General features: G+C 34.2%; 1 pseudogene; it reads right to left on the bottom strand.

Annotated features, from left to right (window-relative positions):
* Positions 1-5,544: 5,544 nt before the first annotated feature.
* LOC116549072 lies at positions 5,545-6,177 on the bottom strand (annotated as a pseudogene).
* Positions 6,178-20,572: the final 14,395 nt, after the last annotated feature.

The following is a 20,572-nucleotide window of genomic DNA, read 5'->3' as shown; positions in this document are numbered from 1 at the left end:
AAATGCTTGGCATTTTTACAATGTATTAATAATAACAAATATGACCTAGATTCTCAGTGGTGTGATTTTATCATAAGATAGAGGTGAAATATATATTACTTACTCCAGGTGATCAAATAGCAAAGGTTATTAAAAAAAAGAAATATAAGTAGACCAAAAATGAAGACATTTCTTCTTGGATTTGTTTGTTTGTTTGTTTGCTTGGAATTCCTGTTATTTAGTAGCTGTAATTAGAGTCAGCAGCTGATATCCATCTGCAGACAGCCTCTCTGCTATTCCACTAGGATGAGGATCCAGAGACGAAGTAGGAGAGAGAGCAGACATGAAATATTCCAGAAGGATAAATCTTTTCCATTCCCTCCTCCAGCCAAAATGTCTATAAATTTGAAAGCCTCAGGATTGATTGCCCTTGATCTTCAGGCACTCTCCAACATAAAGATACCACATTGAATTTCAAAGCCTCTCAAAGCATGTGGAGCCACAGTATTCCCCTTCCCACCATTTCAATGACTTGTATTTACGAGTGTCTATTATCAAAGGAAAGCCTACCTTCAGACAAGCACAGGAAAAAGGCACCCAAGTGGCCAGGTAATTTCCTATCTTTCTTTTTCAGTGAGATAACTGCTGTATCTTCTGAAAACACAACTTTGGCGTGTAGCTTCATTTATTTTCTATTCCAGCCTAAGCAGACCGACCACCAGCAACTTTTCCCATTAAGAAGAAACAAACACACTTTCCTTAGTTTTGCTATTTAAAAGTTTTCACAAAAATGCAAAAAATTGTACATAGATTATAAACTGTTCACTCTTTCCCTGAGATTTTTGGTTAGCATGAATGTTACATGTTAGTTGTTTAAGTATGATCGGCAAGACTTACATCTGTTTTTGCTGCTTGAAGAAAGAATAAATGAGCAGGAACAAGATGAAGAGCATCATAAGAGGCCAGTCCCTTGATCCACCCAGTATGTCAGTGACAGCTAACAGTCAGTAGCAGGGCCGGCTTGTCAATGCTCACTCCAAATGTATCTCGAGTGTATTAATTGCAGCAAGGACTCATTATGAACTCAACATTTTTTCGAATATCCTTACACTGTATTTCTAAACTATACCACTTCCTGGAGGTATTGAGTTACATTCATTCACAACTTAGCTGAATAGAACTATTTTAATTTTTCTTTATATTGTTCCCACGTCTTTCCTAATTTTTAAATTCTATGCCCTCGGTTTCTTTCTAGCTTTAAAGATATAGAATCTAAATTTAGTATGTTGGGATTGGACGGCTATGAGCCTGTTTAGCTTTTCACATGCATTACTATGTATATTTTCCTCTATGCCTTTATGTCCTAGTCATTGTTGTCTGTCTTCCTACAATTATCTCCTCTATCTGTCTGTCATTTAACAGAGTAGTTTGATTTAACATAATGGTATTTTTATCAGTGTTATTATAATATTCTTAAGCAGAGATTATGAAATCTGCACAATTCCTAACACTGAAACATTAATTTTGTATATAGAGATGGAATAATGTGTTCTGATAGTTTTCTACTAATGTTTTTGTGGAATTCTGATATTTTGCAAAAAAATATGCCACATTCTGTAATTAATTACTTTTGTGGTGGGATACCAATTAAAAAACCAGCTACATATCTATCTTAGCAATTTTCTGAGTTCAAGGTTATAAAATGTATCAGTTCGGTCATCATGATTTCTATTATGAAAAGTAGTATGTAATGGATTTATGTTAATTATAATGTCTGTAATTTCAAGGAACTAAACGGAAAATAAGAAGCCCTCTTTTTCTCTGTAATAGTATGGATTTTCTTTCCCTGAGGTAAATAAGAGACTTTCTTGGAAAGAAATTGTATTTTAAAGAAAAAGAGAAAAGTTTTCAAAACCGCATGGAAGACATAAATTGATCTAAGAAAGACATAAGTTCAATACATATTTTTCTACCCTAAAAATATTTCTTTCATTAGAAAAATTCTGTATTCTTAACTAAAAGAGCTATTGTCTCTGTTACAAAACTTAATCCGTTATTTCTATCTCATAACCTTCTTCTCATCTCAGGCAGATGCAGGCTGATTTAACAAGCCATCATTTAAGTGTGTGTGTTATAATCTTTAGGACTCTGATTTTATACATTAATAATAAGAAAATCATATGAGAAAGATTTAAAGTATATTTGCTTCTTAAAAAAAAAAAACTCTTTGTGTTTGCAAACTCAGTAAAAGCTTAATTCAAATCAATCGGTAAATTAAAAATATGTTTAATGCAAACTATTAGTTTTATTCTATCTTCCAAAACATCAATTTTATACCAGTCTTTTGTTTAACAACCATTCATTGAAAGCATGTACTGTATAACAGTTTATATTATTGAGCAAGTAAGATATTAATCCAAAAGTAATATAAAAGCAAGGCAAAAAGTGACCTGTATTTTCTACAAAACTTCATAGCAAAGGGCCTGAGACTGGTGTTCCTCTTCCTGAGCTGGCTGCCTTAAATCACAAGAGTTTGACTGTGGCTTTAAGAGTTATTCTTTTAGTTACAAGTTCCCTTTCTCACATCTCCACAAAGTTTTTCATCTGCAATAAAGCACTTATTTTATTACATCCACATTTGCTTCAAAAAAAAAACAGATGTTTTTAATACCATTATTGGATAAATTTTGTCTAAATGCAGCCAAAACAAATCCTGCCATTGATCTCTTCTGAACTTCTGGGCAAGGGTCACAGTGCTCTGGGGTTTATCTTCCTGGTATGAGCTCATCGTTCAGAGTGTATACCTCCTTTAGGGGTGCAGAATACCATATGGTGTGCAGAGGAAGTCCTGAAGGAGCAGCATGTAGTGAGTCAGTGTTTCTCAGCCTTGTCTGATTTTAGGAGTCACTTGGGGGGACTTAAAAACAGATTCCTAGGTCTCCCTGAACTACCAAATCATATTCTCCAGGGGACACTTCCACAAGTTGGATTTTTTGCAAGCTCCCCAGATGACTCTTTTGATCAGACATGTCTGTGAAACACTGTAGTACAAAGGAGCCTGATAAATACTTTCTAGGGAAAGCACAGTTTATAAATAAACTTTTAAAGACTGTTAGAGTTGATGCACCTCAGATCTGAAGGATCAGGTAAGAACTTAATGATCCCAGTAGAATTTTAGCAGTTTAAAACTAAGGTAAAGTCTATGTATCTTTCATGTTTTCTATAAAATACATAAATAACAATCATTATACTTTCACAAGAACCAGTATATGAAACCATCTTTTTTTCTCTGACCACTAAATAGGGAATGGTATGTGTTTGTGAGAGGGAATCCCGTATGTATTCAAAGAAACAGCAATTAATTCCAGTATGCTGAAATAAAACCTTAAATTCATCTCCTCTACTCCTGTGGGCTAGATGAAATAAAGTCATGTCTGGCAAATATTGCGCTACTTTATTTTAGCAAAACTCAAAAGTAATTTATAACTTTTAGAAACTGACTTTGGAAGATGTATATGGAGGAAACTCCTTGTCACATAGCCAAGTCCTGCCAGGAAGAACATTTATTGCAATACATGTAATTACGGTGAATCCCCTCTTAATGACGGTATTTGGTCCTGTCTGGACGGAAGAATAAAACCAAAGTCCCAGTCCACTCTCTGGATAGAGAAGTCAATAGGTTTGCTAATCTGAGTGTAGTTTGCTTATAAAATATGTATTTCTTAAAATGGAAAATATTACTTTTAATAATTCCTTATTTTAAAAACGCTAATACTTGTCTAGACACAACACTATCAGTTTAGAATTATTTTTTATCATAGTTGGCCATACCCAAATGCATCAGCTAAAATTATTCTTTTTCTTGTATGTTTTGAAAAATACTCATGATTTTCTAGATGCACTTTATATTTCCTATGGCATGGGGTTTTATAAAGTTTAATAACTTTGTGTTTATTTCTACTATCATAGTCTCTACTTTTATCCTCCTCAGCTTTCTATTATTTTCCTAAAACAATATTAAATCTGCCAGAACTTTCATTTCAATTCAAGAACTATTTATTGAAGTTATGTTAAGTGTCACACACTGTGCTAAGGCTGTAGGATACCATGATGAGTAGAATAAATCCTTAAAATGTTTTGCTTGATTATGCTTCAAAGTGAAAAAAGTATTCCACATTCAGAAGTTTTTTTATTTTGTACACCTGAAAACCCTGGCATGATAGGATCTTAGTATTAAAAAGACCAACATATAAAACTCGCACCTTTTACTTAACATTTGTCTAGCCTAGGCTTGAAGAATTTCCCCCAATATAAACTCCCTTTAAAAAGTCCCAACTGCTACAAAATTATTCCTTATCCTGACCAAGTTTGATGTTGCTAAATATTCTGACTGTTGGTAATAGTTGCTCATTTCAGACAGCAGGAAACAAGCCCATCATTTGGCTTTGATAACTTTTTATGTCATAACCTTTATATCCTAAACATCTTTTTATACCACTTACCATGTTATGGAGGCTTTATTTTAACCTGTTTGCAACTTTATTGTAATTATTATACTTTACTTCCTTCTATCACTTTCTTTTGTTTTTACTGAGTATAATCCTCTTTTTCCCTTACGTTCTTATTTTCGAATGTTCATTGGAATAATCACATTTTTATTACTCATTTTTTCTTTTTACAACTTTAAAATTTTTATTTTTCATTTTTATTATTTTATAGATTTTATCTCTAATTTTTTTTTAGCTATTTAAGAATCTTAGAGTACATTAACTGAAAAATCCATGTTTATTCCTACATTTCTATTAGTATTTTTCTTGTACCTTATTTTATTTTAGTATTTTTTTTTTAAATGAGTTTTCCATCTGACGTTCCCAAATACACTTTCTTTTGTAAGAAGCAATACAGTGTCTTTGGGGATAACAAATGTCAGTATTAGGAAATCCAATAATTAAAAAACACTACATCCAATCTGGCATAAATATATTTATTTTGGTAAAATACATTAAGTGGCACCAATTACACAGTAATGCTAAGGTAGTTAACATGAAACCACAGAACCGTAACTGTGCCACAGCTACATGGACTTCGGCCTTTCTGGTTGAACCCATTTTCGAAAAACTGGATGCCTGCCTCAGAGCTATGTCAATGAAATCTGTTAATGAGTAAACCCCTTAAGTGGTGTCTCACCAGAGTACCTTCCTGCTGACAGATGATAGGCCCGGAATGTTAGTTATAAAGTAGTTGCAGCCTAATTCGCAAAGTTACTAACTGTTTCTAGACAGAAGCAAGAAGTCACAAAATTCCTTGAATTTCCCCTGGTGTGTCAGATGGGAGTGTAGAGGAGGATTGTTAGAGCAGTGGCAAAAGGACCCTGGTAGGCATGTAGGGTTTGAGATCATTAAGAATCAGGGCTGGTTTCTAAATACTGGTAACAAGGTGACGTGTCTGAAATTTGTAATCCTCGGTAAATTGTAAATAAGTGAAAAAGGCCAGTATTCATCCACTAAGACTGATCCACAGCAGTTCAAAAATTAACGTTCTAAGAGCTGTGCCTGCAGCAAGGTTTTACAAGACAAGGCACCCAGAGTTTTTTCCCACGTCTGGCTTGCAGAGCAGCCTTCATAGCCACTTCAGAAACTTCTCTCACTACGTGTTCGGCCTTTGCTGAACGCTGCATGTACCCCGAAGCCCAGTCCCGCTGGCCATCTCTCTGCCCTCTTCGGGCCTACCTGCTCCGCTTCCTCTTGACTAGCTCCCACCTTGTGTGCACATCATTCCGAAGATCCTTCTTGTTCCCAACCAGGATGATGAGCACGCTGGGACAGAGATGCTTGACTTCTGGGCTCCATTGCTCCGGGATGTTTTCTAAGCTCTCAGGGTTGTCAATGGAGAAACACATCAGTACAGCATCAGTGTCTGGGTAAAAGAGGGGCCTCAGGCGATCATCATCTTCCTGCCTGGCTGTGTCCTACAAAGTCAGCTCTACCCGATTCCCCTCCACCTCGACATGGGCCACATCATTCTGAAACACCCTGGGGGCGAGCCCCGCTGGGAACTGGTCTTTGCTGAAGACGATGAGCAAGCACATCTCGCCACAGACTCCGCCACCCACAATCACCAGCTTCTTCCGGATGGGAGCCATTGCTGGAGGACGCTGGCCCGGGTGATGAAATTGTACAAAGTACCTTGAACTTCTCAGAAGACAGGCTCAGGTGACGAACCCGAGTACAGTCTCCTTGTGCCCAGGATGCCTGTCCGCGAGTCGCAAGCTGGGAGAGCAGGGCTGGTCACTGAAGAGGAGACCACGGACTCAGGAGAGAACCCACGGAGGACGCGAAAGGGAGCGCCAGCCAGCAAGGGTGCGTGACCTCTACCTGGTTTGAAAACTCTTACAGATGGTCATCGTTTCTCCTTTTATATTTGGCAGTCTTACTGAAATACATGTTTAACTGTGTCTTTGTTCCAGTGTGTTTTTTTGTATTCTCCTTTTTTCCCAGTTAAAGTTTTACTCATGTCCATTTCTTCATCTCCCTTACTGGTTCTTTCAGAGAGGATCTGTGAGTGGTAAAACATCCATTTTTTAATGTTTGGAAATGAATTTATTTTACCTTTATTTTAGAATGCTAGTTTATCTGGGTTTAAGATTTCAGTTGACCTTTAACACTCCAACATAGTAAAGGTATTTTCATTGTCTTCTGGCATTTGTTACTGTTGTTGAAAAGTATAGTGTTCTAATTGTCTTGCCTACCTAACCCATCTGGCTTTTTCCCTCTGAGACATTTTTGGTGCTCTGTAGCTTCACAAGTGTTTGTGAATTTGTTTCTAGTTACCCTCTCCAGATTGTTTTTCACCTTTCATCTTTGATCTTTTTCAATGTTCATCTCTAGAAAACTATCAGAAATTTTCTTATCAAATATATCTTCCTGCTGCTTTTTCTCTTACACTTATACGTTGTTTTTACCTATGATACATTTGTCTTGACTCACTTTTCATATTTTTTATGACTTTATATTTATGATGCTTTATTCTGAGTGATTTTCTAAGAACTCTTTCCCAATTTATTAATTTGCTTATCAGTTTGGTATTTATTTCACCATTTGGAATGGCAAAACAATGGTTTTATTCATTGTTTGGAAGAACATTTATAATATGTCTTTAGTATTTATCATATCTCCAAAATATTTTAGTTACAAAGTGTCACAATACGTCTCTGACAACTATTTCACATAACTAATACATATACCTGTATTAGTTACATAACTAATACATATACACTTAGGAACAGACATTGACCCAGATAACATCAAAGGTTTTGCTACACTCTATATATGATTGTGACATTTTTGAAATAATTATGAAGACATATTTATTTGGGGTTAATGGCCAGATCTGTTTTTCCTGCCAGTCATTAACACTCAAGCCATGTCTCACTTTTAAGTCATTACTGTAATTATAAACAAACATTTAAAAACAGGATAGTTATACTATATGTATGTGTATATGTGTGTTGTGTGTATATATAAATATATATATACATATATTTGTACATAGATGGTGTTATCATAGTTGGTATGTACTGTGTAGGAAATTTCTGGAATTTGTGTCCAATTCATTAATCATAAAAATTGGCTGATTCTTTCATTTTTAATTCACATTACTGTACTGTAATTAACTTGTAAGTACAGTTGGAGTGATGTAAGAATATAAGAAGCCACTTTTAGTTAAGTAGACTGAAAGTTTACTATTAAATTGAAAACAGATCTTATTAGGAACATTTAATTCTGGCAAAGAAAATGACAATGTGGCATTTATGCTAATCATGTGGAGGTTCAGATGTTAAAGAGAAAAGGGCTTGTTCCTTGTAGAGTATTTCGTACTATGTGTCCCAGTAAGAATATCTTCTCTTGGACTTGCTTTAGATATTGTAACAGCTGCTGAGTCTCTGATTGGGTATGAAGCTCTAACTCTGACTCCCACTACGCTCGTTCAGGCAGAATTAAGTCAGCAGAGCCACCACACAAACTCTCCTTTTAAACTGAGCTACAAGGCTAAAAGCTGAGTGATTGTTATATCTAAGATCTATTTTTTCTTTCCACCAAATTAACCCCCCACAACCTGCTTTCTACCATTCAGTCTGTGCTTCTGTTACCTTCTGTTGGATAATATTTAGCTTCTTTTCTTTTTTTTTTTTGGCATTGAGCCTAGTGTTTTTCTGTGGGTATACTTGTACATATGTTTGTACTCAGAATTTATCTTAGTATATTGTCTTTAATACTACTAAAAATACATTGTAGTTTAATATTTTCTAACTCAAGATAATCACTAAATGTTTGTTGTTCATTCAAACGTCATTCATAGTATAGGGTCTTGGAGGCCAACCTGAGCATGAAAAGCATTGAACTTGCAGATACCTTGAAAATAAACCAGGCATTTAGAACTCGATCTGCTCAGCTTTTTTTAATTATTATTATTATTTTGTACTTTATCTATTTTTCAGACTCCACAGTCATAAAATAGCCAGGAAAACCAGGAATTTAGAATAAAGTCAAGAAAATGACTGAAGGCCAAGAATTTAAACCTAGTGGACAATTCACCTAGCACAAGAACCATGGTGGGCTATAAAGACATTGGTCACTGAAGTTATATAAGCATACAGAAAAAAGAAGCAGAAAGCATATATTAAGTAAAAGACAAAACCAAGATTGTTTTGAAAATATCTCTCTTACAGAAGATTTCAGGACCTTTGCCACTTCAATTTTCTGATTTTGTTTTTAAAATAAATGGCCCATGGGGACCTCCATTTTTGGCAGGTGAAGTTACTACCTTCCAATTTAAAATAACCCCCAATTCAGGAATCAATGAAGTCATGCTGTAAATTGTATTAATGTCCACAGAGAATCAGAGTAAATTTATAATAGTGGAGAACACCAGATTTAAAATCAGATGGCCTCAACTGGAATTCTGGCTTTGCCCCTTACTCTCTATGGGATCATGGGAAAAGCATTCAACTTTTCATTTTTTTCTTATATAACATGGGAATAATATAATTTGTAGGACTATATTTTATAAGTTAGTAAGTTATTATTTCTTATAAATTATAAAATAAATTTATAGTTACAAAGTTTGAATAACGGAAGGACAATATATGAAATAAAGTTTTTAGTATTTTATAAAGATAATAAACACAAAGATCACATCATACAGGCTAATCTTCAGAAGCTTTGGAACCCTTTCTCTGGAGGTCACCAAACATTATAAATCACCATCTGTTTGAGATGGTTCGATGAGAAAAAGCTAGAAGCAAAAACAAAAACAAGCTAAGTTTTCAGACTCCTCTTCAGCTTTATATCTTTCATATGTTTAGCAGCAAAAAAGTACTTATATTTTTTATCTTTGAAGATAGTTATCATGAAAGGCTATGAATTAACAGGATTTTTTTGGTAGAAATAATTTCTGAAATTTCATATTTTTAAGTTGTTTTCAACATCTAAGTTTCACATAAACACAAACAAAGAGATTATTCCCCAAATACTAGATTGCTAGATAAAATGCATAATGAATTAAATATATCTTTGTTTCAAAAAACTTAACATGTACAGACTCAATCTCATTCTGATTATAAGCCAGGGATATGAATTAGCCAAAGGGTTTCCCTGGCCATCATTCTGGATATAGATCTTCAGTGAAATTTTGATAACATAACAATAGAAACAAATCTGACCAGGTCTCCAACACAGTAACATTAGAACCCGCAACTCATGCATTTTAAACTTCTTTTTCATACTTCTTCCTCTGAGGGATGATGGTGGGGTTCAGTTGATTTTAATCTCTAACACGGATTGAGGTACATTGTAAAGACTTAACTCTCTCATCCCAAACCATGCCAGCGTCTCCTTTTTGATCAGCATAATTCTCTTTACATATGTATCTATTTGCCCTAAACATATACAGGTAGTGAATTCTACATTTGTAGTATTCCTACTTGCCTGCCACCAGCATATAATATCTACTACCAGGCTCCTAGTTTCTTCTCAGGAAATTTCTGCACAACCCCTCAGGGAAGAATGTACTTACTCAATTATGAGTTATTATTTTCTGTACTAGTTTATAAATCACATTAAGATAATACAAATAAACATTATGTAATTTCATTAATCAATGTATTAAGCTGACAGATATTAACACTTATAAAATGCCAGTTACTAATACAGAAATATAAACCTAAAAATAGACCTTATTTTTCCATAATGTTATTTTATAAAATAAATGTGCCTATTGTTCTGAATAAAATTTTGTGTCAGTGGGATGGTAGTTCACAGTGGACGGTCTCTTGCATCCCTACCCCACAGCACATCTATCTAGCATGAAGAATGCTATAGCTGGAATTTGCAGGTCTCAACTGATACTACCAATGTTTAGAAGCCTCTTATCTGGCATTTGCAATCACAATGTAACCAAATCTTTCATCAAAATTTTGAATAATGGATTAATTGGCTAAATCCCTTTCAATGCATTTCTCCTGCCCCAGGATGGTAACAAGTAGTGAAATGGGGTAAGAGGCAGAAAAACGTTCAGTGTCTGAGTAATCCACTGCTGGACAGTCAGGCTCCATCTTGTACCTGACGGGGATATGGTAATCTACTTTTGTTGATTTCCCAGTTCTGTAGCTCCACTTATGGAAAGAATAGCTTCTATTCGTGAAATTGACAATTCTCCTTTTCTCTTTTCTTGACAAAATATTCATGCAATTTCAACGGGAAAATCTTCAGTAACATTCACTTCAGAATAGAAGACTCATTTAGTTTTAGTTTTTGTTTATTGATTGCCTTAACAAGTAACAATTATCTCCTGTGCCTATTCTACATTATTTCTTTAGCATTTCTCATTACAGTCTAACATGTTTGGCCTTGTCCTGATAGTGATGGCTATACCGAATAGTCTCATCCATTTAGGATTATGGCACTGTAAATACAGTTGTATGGCTTTCTTTTTCTGAGTAGAAGAAATATTTATTAGTCAAATTAGTATAAAACAGTTGAGAACTTTGGAAATTAGATGCTACAAATTTTTTTTAGCAGTATGTCCTTTCTATCCTCATGGTGTTTGATATAGGAAATCATGACTGTTTCAATATGTTTGCTTCTGATACCATGTTTCAATGTCATTTCCAATGAACAAAGAAATCACTGTAGAAGGAAAACTGGTTACATTATTTAAGGAATGAGATAATTATTGACTTTTCCACTTTTATGCCAATTTATTGGCATAAAATTCTTTCTGTTAACAATTTATGAAGTATACACACAGACACACACACACACACACACACACACACACACAAACCCACCAACATATACACACACACCCAAAATAAGCCATCAAAGTTTTTACTTGAACACAGAAGAAATTAATCCAGATCTTTGTGAGCAAGGAGCTCATGGTGAACTTCATTACAAAAGTCACATTATTCTGACATAAAATAGAACCTGACATTTGGCCTAATTATACTTTTCAAGTCTTTAATATTCTGCTTATCATTATGGATATTTAAATAAAGAAAACTCTTCTGATACCTTTTGCCCTTTTTCTGTTTCATAGTCTTCTTTGAATTAAAAAGGAAATTAAGGTTTTCTCAACTAGAAATTTTAATAGATAAATGAATAATATATTTAAAAATAATGCTAAAACTTCCCCTTAATAATTTAAAACAAGAGTGTATTTTATATTAAGTAAAGCATCTATTGCTCTTTCTCAAATATCTTTGAAAAGAATAGACTCAGAAATGTGTTGCTATGATTCTAGGCAATTTTGAACTTTGCCTTATTCAATCTAAGTCAACTCTAAACTTTTAGGGTTTTTGTCATCATTTTGCTATATATCCTTTAGTATTACTTTAATGGATTGGCACAAATCAAAGAGGAGCGTGCCTTCCAATGATTCTTTTCATTGGACTTAGTTAAAATCAAAGAGTAGAATGCTTTCCAATGATTCATTTCATTGGACTTAGTTAAGTCCACAGGGACATACTACATTTCAGACTGTCAGTTTGATTTATATAAAAGAACATAGAGTCATTTACTTAGGTGTTACATTAACTGAACAGCCAAACCAGATCAATTATTTTGGTATTGTACAATCCTACAATACTCCTATATTTGGGAAAAAAAATTAGGATTATTGAAATAAAATTTATTTTTACTTTTTGTTTTTCAGATTTCATTTATTTAACTTTTATTTTAGATTCAGGGGTATATGTAGAGGTTTGTTATATAGTTCCATGTGGGGTTATTGTACAGATTATTTAACCACCCAGGTATTAAGCCTAGCATCCATTAGTTATGTTGACGTTTTCTATCATATACTTTAAAAATATACCAGGGTAGTATCTACAACATATGTAATCTTCATACATTTTTATAAAAACATTAATAATTCATATGTAGAAAGATTAATTAATGATACTGCTTAGGTAATTGAATCACAGCACATTTTCTTTAAACAAGAAGAAATTATTAACTTGAATAGAAAGTTGTTAAATATTGATGGGCTTAACTAAGGTAAGAATAAGGAGTGATTTTATTTCAGAGGTATAAACTAAATATAATTAGTTATATTTGTCTACATTCTCTATAATTGAGCATTTATTAATTTTAATATAGAGACACAATAGATTAGGTTTAGTATATGCTTTGCTTCATTCTACTTGGAGGTAAAAATTTAATTATTGCAATGGAGAACTCACCTATTATCATGATTTAACTATTTAGTTCTCTATTGCATGTGCCCACACCAATAATTAATAATTGGTTATATTTTTATGATTTCTAACTTAACCTTTCTTATGAAAATTGGATCTTAAACTTATTGAATGCAAAGTCATAATACCACTCTCTTCTACATCGGAATCAACTTCTCCTACTTTCATTGATTGCTTCATACAGCCCTGTGCTCTCACTCTCTAAGGACTGAAAGCTAAAAATCATTGGCTTTCTCTCCCTCAGAACATTTAAGTATTACTAGGATTTACCAAATTCATCTCTAATCTATCTCGCCAAGCATTTCCTCCACGAAGTACCCTCTATTTTTATAATTTCTTCTTTGTTTTAGTTTCTCTTATTTTTCACTACATAATTATTTCTCCAAATTAGTTTCTACAACATTGATTTCTCTTTGCTTAATCAATTATATATTCTGCTGTCAGATTAATATTTCCGGATCATAATTCTGATCAATAAATACTCAATTCAATTGGGCTTTTCTTAACAGTTCTAAATTTACGTATCTTAATATCTCTCATCCAAAACATAGTCTTGAACATAGTAGGCTAATCAACAAATATGCCTAAAATGAATGAATGGTGAATTAAAATATTTCTCCATGCTAATAAATTACACCATAGTATAGAAATAAGCATATTAAAGATAAAATCATACAAATGCCAGTATTTTATAACTCCCTGTTGCCTTATTCTTTTGGCTTTTGTTTTCTGTTACAGTGTCCACATCAAACATCAATCATTCAATTATTCATGTCTTTCAAATCTCAGATTAAATATTACCTTCTCCTTGATGACTTCTCCGATTGCTGCAGGCAAAGCCACAATTTGCATCCTTTTTCTTTTTTATCAAACATGGTATCACAGTCCTCTTTGAATAATTAATGATGTAATGTAAGTGTCCTATTTCTACTACTTCTATATATAGTCCTGTCCACAATAATTCCTGGATTCTGCTTCTGAACATTCAGCCCACACCACATAAGTGAGATCATTCCTGCCAAACCACTCTTCCTCCAAACGTATTTCTAGATATCCCCAAGGTGTGTGTCTCACACCTTCTGAATCTAGTTCAATTCTATTCCCAGACAATAGTCATCATGATCTTCCTTTTCTGCTTCAGTTTATACATATTACACTCAAATAATCTCCACTGTGTATGACATTTTAAGAATGACACTGCTTCTACTCAGCAAAAGATGCTATCATCAGAGTGAACAAATAACCAACAAAATGGGAGAAAATTTTTGCAATTTATTCATCTGACAAAGGTCTAATATCCAGCACTACAAGGAACTTAAACAAATTTACAAGAAAAACAGTCCCATCAAAAAGTGGGCAAAAGATTAAAACAAACACTTCTCAAAAGAAGACATTTATGTGCCCAAAAAACATGTGAAAGAAAGCTCATCGTCACATTAGTCATTAGAGAAATGCAAATCAAAACGACAATGAGATAGCATCTCACACCAGTTAGAATGGCAATCATCAAAAATTCTGGAAACAACAGATGCAGTGGAGGATGCACCGAAACAGGAATGCTTTTACACTGTTTGTGGGAGTGTAAATTAGTTCAACCACTGTGGAAGATAGTGTGGCAATTCCTCAAAGGTCTAGAACCAGAAATACCATTTGACCCAGCAATCCCATTACTGCATATATGCCCAAAGGATTATAAATCATTCTACTATAAAGACGCATGCACATGTATGTTTATTGCAGCACTATTTGCAATATTGAAGACTTGGAACCAACCCAAATGCCCATCAATGATAGACTGGATAAAGAAAATGTGGCACATACACACCAGGAAATACTATGCAGCCATAAAAATAAATAAGTTCATGTCCTCTGCAGGATGTGGATGAAACTGGAAATCATCATTCTCAGCAAACTGACACAGGAACAGAAAACCAAACCCCACATTTTCTCACTCATAAGTGGGAGTAGAACAATGAGAACACATGGACACAGAGAGGGGAACATCACACATCGGGACTTGTTGGGGGTGGGGTAAAGGGGAGAGAGAGCATTAGGACAAATACCTAATGCATGGAGGACTTAAAACCAAGATGATGGGTTGATAAGTGCAGCAAACCACCATGGCACATGTTATATGTGCACATGTAACAACCATGCACATTCAACACATGTATCCCAGAGCTTAAAGTAAAATAAAATAAAAGGCAAGAGAATGCCACTGCAGCTTCTTAAGGCTCTTAGAGTTTCTGATTCTCAGAGATTAAGCGAGTGAAGGATTTGGAGCAACAATGACAAGAATTATCTAGCCCTAATTGTGAGTCTTGCTTGCATCTGAGCTCTACTAATGCATTTCTGCCCAAGTGCAAAGCATCTTATGCAAATCACACATTCATATTCCAGCCCTAATTCACCCACACCAACAGAACACTTACACTCATAGAAGTGAGATCAGCTTATCTTTTCCTAGACATCTTTTCCTAGATTATTTCCAGGGCGAATATTCTGCTGTCTATAAGGTGTTAGGGTCCATGTTATCTTCCAGGGAAACCCATAGCTTCCCGAAGTCTGATATGTGGCCCACAGAAACTTATTTCCTCCTTATTTCCTCTCTAGAAGATGTGACCCTCATCTCCTTCCTCAACGTCAATTTCCTTCAGGATATTTTTCACATTTGCTTCACCACTCAGTTATATCTAGAGAATGTAATTAATTAGTCTGCCATCCATTTCTTCTTATTTCAATCTTTTTTCTTCACAAAAGTCTGTGAGAGTAGATGACTAATATTTCTAACAGCAGTTTGATTTTATAATTCCTTTATTTCACCCTCTTTCTGAATTATTCATTGTGCCCAGTCCTAGACCCTCCCAATTCGCTTCTTCATCATTTTTCCAATAAGTTTTGTATTTTCCATTATTCCCCAGTAGACAACATCTTCACCATGGATAGTCTTATCATTACTCAATACTTAAAAGGCAAACATCTCTTTCTTCTCTCTCTGACTCCCCAGAGCTTTTGTGAATGCTTTCTTTTGCCAGAAACACTCTTTCTCCTTCCTCCTCTCAACCCAGAATCTATTAACCCTTGGCCTTCATCAAGTCTCATTTTCTCTCTGCTCCCTTTTAAAAAGTTTCTAGGTGATTTCGATTTCTTACCAAAATGACTATAATTTTATACAAAACTAAAAACAAAGAGCAACTCTAGGCAAGTTTCATGTTTTATGCTTCTTTCATATAGATTTTGACTTACTAAGTGATGGTAAGTCCTAAATCACCTGAATTTACTCAATTTTTTAACTGACTCATAAGGTAGTGTAATCCCTGATCCTATTTCAAAGGAGCAACCCTGCTTCCAGGGTCACCCTTTGAGGTACTAAAGGTAGATACTTTAACATTATCTATTTTAAGGGACACAATTCAATTTAGGTCACTTATAAAGCAATGAAACTGATTTTCCAATGGAATGTATAAGGCTCTAAAGCTAATACTAATAAAGGAGCTCTAAGATATTAAGCTCTTTCAGCAGCAGGTATGCAGGCTGTAACCCTGTAAATGGGCTACTGTGAGGGAAACAGGATTTTTTAGGGGATGAACATGTTCACATTTTATAGAAACTTTTTGAGACAGGAAGTTTGTTCTATACTTCAGCCATCTCTGTGCTTTAGAAAGAATACATATATAGTAAATGACTATTTAAATAGTATGTCTTCTGTTGAATATTGACTCTCTTTCTCATATTTCTTTCAGGGATTGAGATGGAATCACATTGAAACTGTGATACCTTCTGCCAGAAATAACTTCGCATAAAGTGTAGGAGACATCACACAAGAGGTGACTATGGGGAGACAGGCTCAAATGATAAGATCCTCACTCTAAGAATAAATGAATAATGTCTATGCTGCTTTCATTACTTTTGTTCCCTGTAACAAAGATAAAGTTAATTATTTAGAGATACCATAGAAGACTGTTTATTGAATGTGACATGCTAGATGCAATTCTGCATTGCAGTATATTGTAATATTAAAGATCAAGGGACTTTTAATAGGAATCAAATACAATTTTTAATTGAGCCCATTTATTGCACACGTGAGCTGTATTAAAAATTTTCCCAAGTCAAACTACTCTGTAATCATAATTGCAATTAAAAAGTGAATCTGATAAGCCAAATCAGTTTTCGCTTAGATACTTTTAAAATCAAACAATTCTAAATTACATTTACTAAAAACTCAAAATTGTTTTAATGTTAACTCTATGCTTTATTCATAAATTTGTCTTCTTTCTTTTTGACCTCTAGTTGATTTCTTATACTCCCTCTTCATTAAAAAGAGTTTATTGCTACACTGTGTCTACATGATGCCATGACATCTGAAGGAAAGGTTTGATATTTGCTATCCAGATGCTCTGCCTTCTTGACTCCATCTGGATATTTGGTCTTGTACTTACAAACCATCTGGGTTTGTTACTATATTTTCCACTTTTCAACCAGATGTTTTGGCATTGTGTGGACAAAGCATGTGGCATTGTCGATAAAATGTAATTATATGAAAATAAATAACACTATGTAAGCAATTCAAGGAAAAACACTTTTCCATCTAAAAATCTCAATAATATTTTCTTAGTAATATTGTCATGACAGAATATATTTTTCTTGCTATATTTTAACACATTAAATTTCATATGTTAACAATAAAGGAAAATTATATAAATGATATATGATCTGTATACTATGTATATAAATATGTACAAAATACTTTATAAAATTCAAAGAAAGTTTCCAATATTTTGATAATTTGTAATTGAAAAATCTGATTGAAGATATTTTTAATTTTTGGTTGTAATTAACTTACTAACTGTAATTATAATAACCTAGGAAAACATGAGTTTAGAAGTAATATTTTCAAAGTCTTTTAAACTAAACTCACAATAAGAAAAGTTACCTTAAATCATATTTTCAGTAAAAATCAGTTTTAAAATCATTCCATCACCAATATGTATTTTTAATAATCATCCAATCAGATCTTCAATACAGATACTTATCTTCATGATTTTAGTATATATGCACTTGTATATCTGGTATCACTGTTCTGGGAAAAAGATAAACAAACAAGAAAGATACTACTCCAGATCACTAAGGAAACTAATAGCTCTAATTAAATTTGCTTCAAAAGTCTCCATATTGTTTAATGTATGGAGATTATTTGCTATATAATAAGTCAACATTCCCAAAGAAAGAACAAGACTAAAGGCAGCTAATCAAAATGTAATAAATATTTCTCAGAAGGTCCTGTGGCCATTTTAAAATTCTGTGCAAGTAAAGTGAGAGTGTATAATCTGAGTTGATGGTAGATTTTGACAAAAACTTCTCAAATATGTGGTATGGTAATCTCACTCAACTGGCTCAGTTTATCTTAGTTGTAAAGGGTTTAGCTCTGGGCCCAAAATTTAGGGCAGGGATGATGAGAAACTGTAAGAGAGACATTGATCGATATAGGAATAGACTAGAAACATGAACACAACATAATATTCCTGACAGAATATATTTAGCATGAAAAAGACAAGATTTTTGGGTCACAAGGGGAAGGAGAGAAATAATGAGAAAAGTTATTCAAACACTTTAGGGTTATAAGAATATAAAGGAATTTACAAGTATTTATGTTTCCAAGGGCAAACTTACAATGGTAATCCAAAAAGCTTTGTTTCAATTCAATGAAGAGTCACATGACTTGTGGAAGTGACTTTCCTATCACTAGAAAATTCATGCAGAGAATTCAAGTGTAAGTTAGGAACTTGATTAGATGGCTGCTATGTTCTCCTCAACAAATGTTTAATGTCTCAGTGTCCAGAACACTGCCTGACACATAGTAGATGGTTGACACATATGTAATAAGTAACTACACAAATTCTAAAATTGCATTTCAGATATCACCTCTCCTAATTAAGACAAGCAGATTTATCATGTTCATTTTATGGCCATCTGCACCCTCCAGGCCACTTCATTTCATTGAACATAATGTGTAACATACCTTCTGGACTGTACAAGCAGTAGGTTTTGTGAGAACCTAATTATCTAAAAATGTCCAGGTGGCATGACTTTATGTGGTGGTAAAATCTTGAAGCTAGTGTGTCAGCCAAAAGTAAGTAGATTCACAATTAGCTACAAAAAATCTACCAGATCAAAGACCAACATATTGTCTCTTAAAATCTCCAACAAAGAGAGTTTTCCCCTGGCGTTGAAACAATTTGTTCAGTTAGGTAAGAGATGAAGTAGCTGACTTTCATATACTGGATAATCTGAAATCAAGATACACATAGTTTAAACCTTACACACTATTCAGTTCAGCAAAATGCTCCCAGTCTAGGAGGGCCATGAAAACAGAGACTGGCAAGACATGGTTAAGTACCATGCATCCTACCCTGCTTCAAACATTCAGAACTGAGTGGAAATGACCACATTTTATAAATGTGAATAGCTACTTCTCTATCTGCTTAGCATATATAGCTGATTTTTTGTATGGTAATTTATATATAAAATTTAGTTCTATTTGATCAGCTTTAAAAAATGCAGTCACCTCATAGCTACCTTCAACAACTATGCATGTTGCTCCAGTCCCAAGCTTCAATAACTCCACGCTCCCATAGTCATAGCGCTTCCCTAGAGCCAACAAGCTATCACAATAAAAATAGTGTAGTCCAATTTGCAAAAGTTGTGTTGACTTCATTGACTATTGATACATACCAGCCTCAATGAGAAAATTTTTCCAGGTCTCAGTTATAACAATTAACTTTTCAAAAGATATTTCCAAAACTCCCCTCCCATTAAAATATTACTTATGATTTCTTCTACTTTACACAATCATTTTTCATAAGAACTCACATCCAATAATAAGCAGTAAGGCGATTATAGACGGAGATGCATAGGGTGAGCTTTTCCTGTTTATCCATGTGGTATCGTCTAGAGAGCTTCCTTTTATTTTTTGATGTGCTGAAGTATTTGGCACTAGCAATCATCCTTTAAAAGGCCACCATCTGGAAGAGCATCCTCCCAACATTTTGTCCTGGGATAGATTCCTAAAAGCAATCTGAGTCCTTCCTACACATAAAGTCAAGACATCAAAGAACGGCAAGCAGTAAACTTACATAGATTTTATACACATAGATTTTACATTGCATAGAGAATGTAAAGATTTCAGTCATAAGTAACTATTTTCCACCCCAAAGAGAGGAGTACAAACTGTTCTAAGATAAAACAAAATACACTGGGCAGTGCTACAAATAAGAAAAGGTTCTACCAGATGGGCAAATTGCCCTACACAGAGAGAAGGAACATAATCAACTCACTGAGGCAGAAGTCAGATTTTCATAGCATAGCTTTGCTTTTCAAACAGGAAGGCAGATAGTAAAACACCCTACTCTTTTGAGGATTTAATTATTAAACTTGAACATTAATTTATTTATTCAACTAATATTTATGAAATGCCTACTGTATGCCGGGTACTGTGTGAGCACTGAAAACCCAGTAGCAAATAAGATAGACTTGGTCTTAATTTACAATGGGCTGGGATGGTTCTAGGACCTGATGGACTACATGTATTGGACCAGCTAGTGGTGCACCCAGGAGACAGAGTCTACCTTTTACTTAGGTACCAGGACTTAATCTACAAGACATTACTGCTGCTTTTGGACACCTTGTTCTGCTCCAGAGAAATCCCAAGAAAAATGTGGATAATGGAAGGGAACGTCCCAAGAATAGGCTTAGGTTGACATGCAAATATGGTTACTGGTGATGGATCTAATATAGATTCTGCCTGAGTTTTTAGATTTAGTGCTATTGTTTAGCACT

The sequence above is a fragment of the Sapajus apella genome, unplaced genomic scaffold, assembly GCF_009761245.1.
Source record: "Sapajus apella isolate SASKATOON/1434 unplaced genomic scaffold, GSC_monkey_1.0 scaffold6, whole genome shotgun sequence".
NCBI classification, from domain to species: domain Eukaryota; kingdom Metazoa; phylum Chordata; class Mammalia; order Primates; family Cebidae; genus Sapajus; species Sapajus apella.
This window is presented reverse-complemented; position numbering and strand designations above follow the sequence as displayed.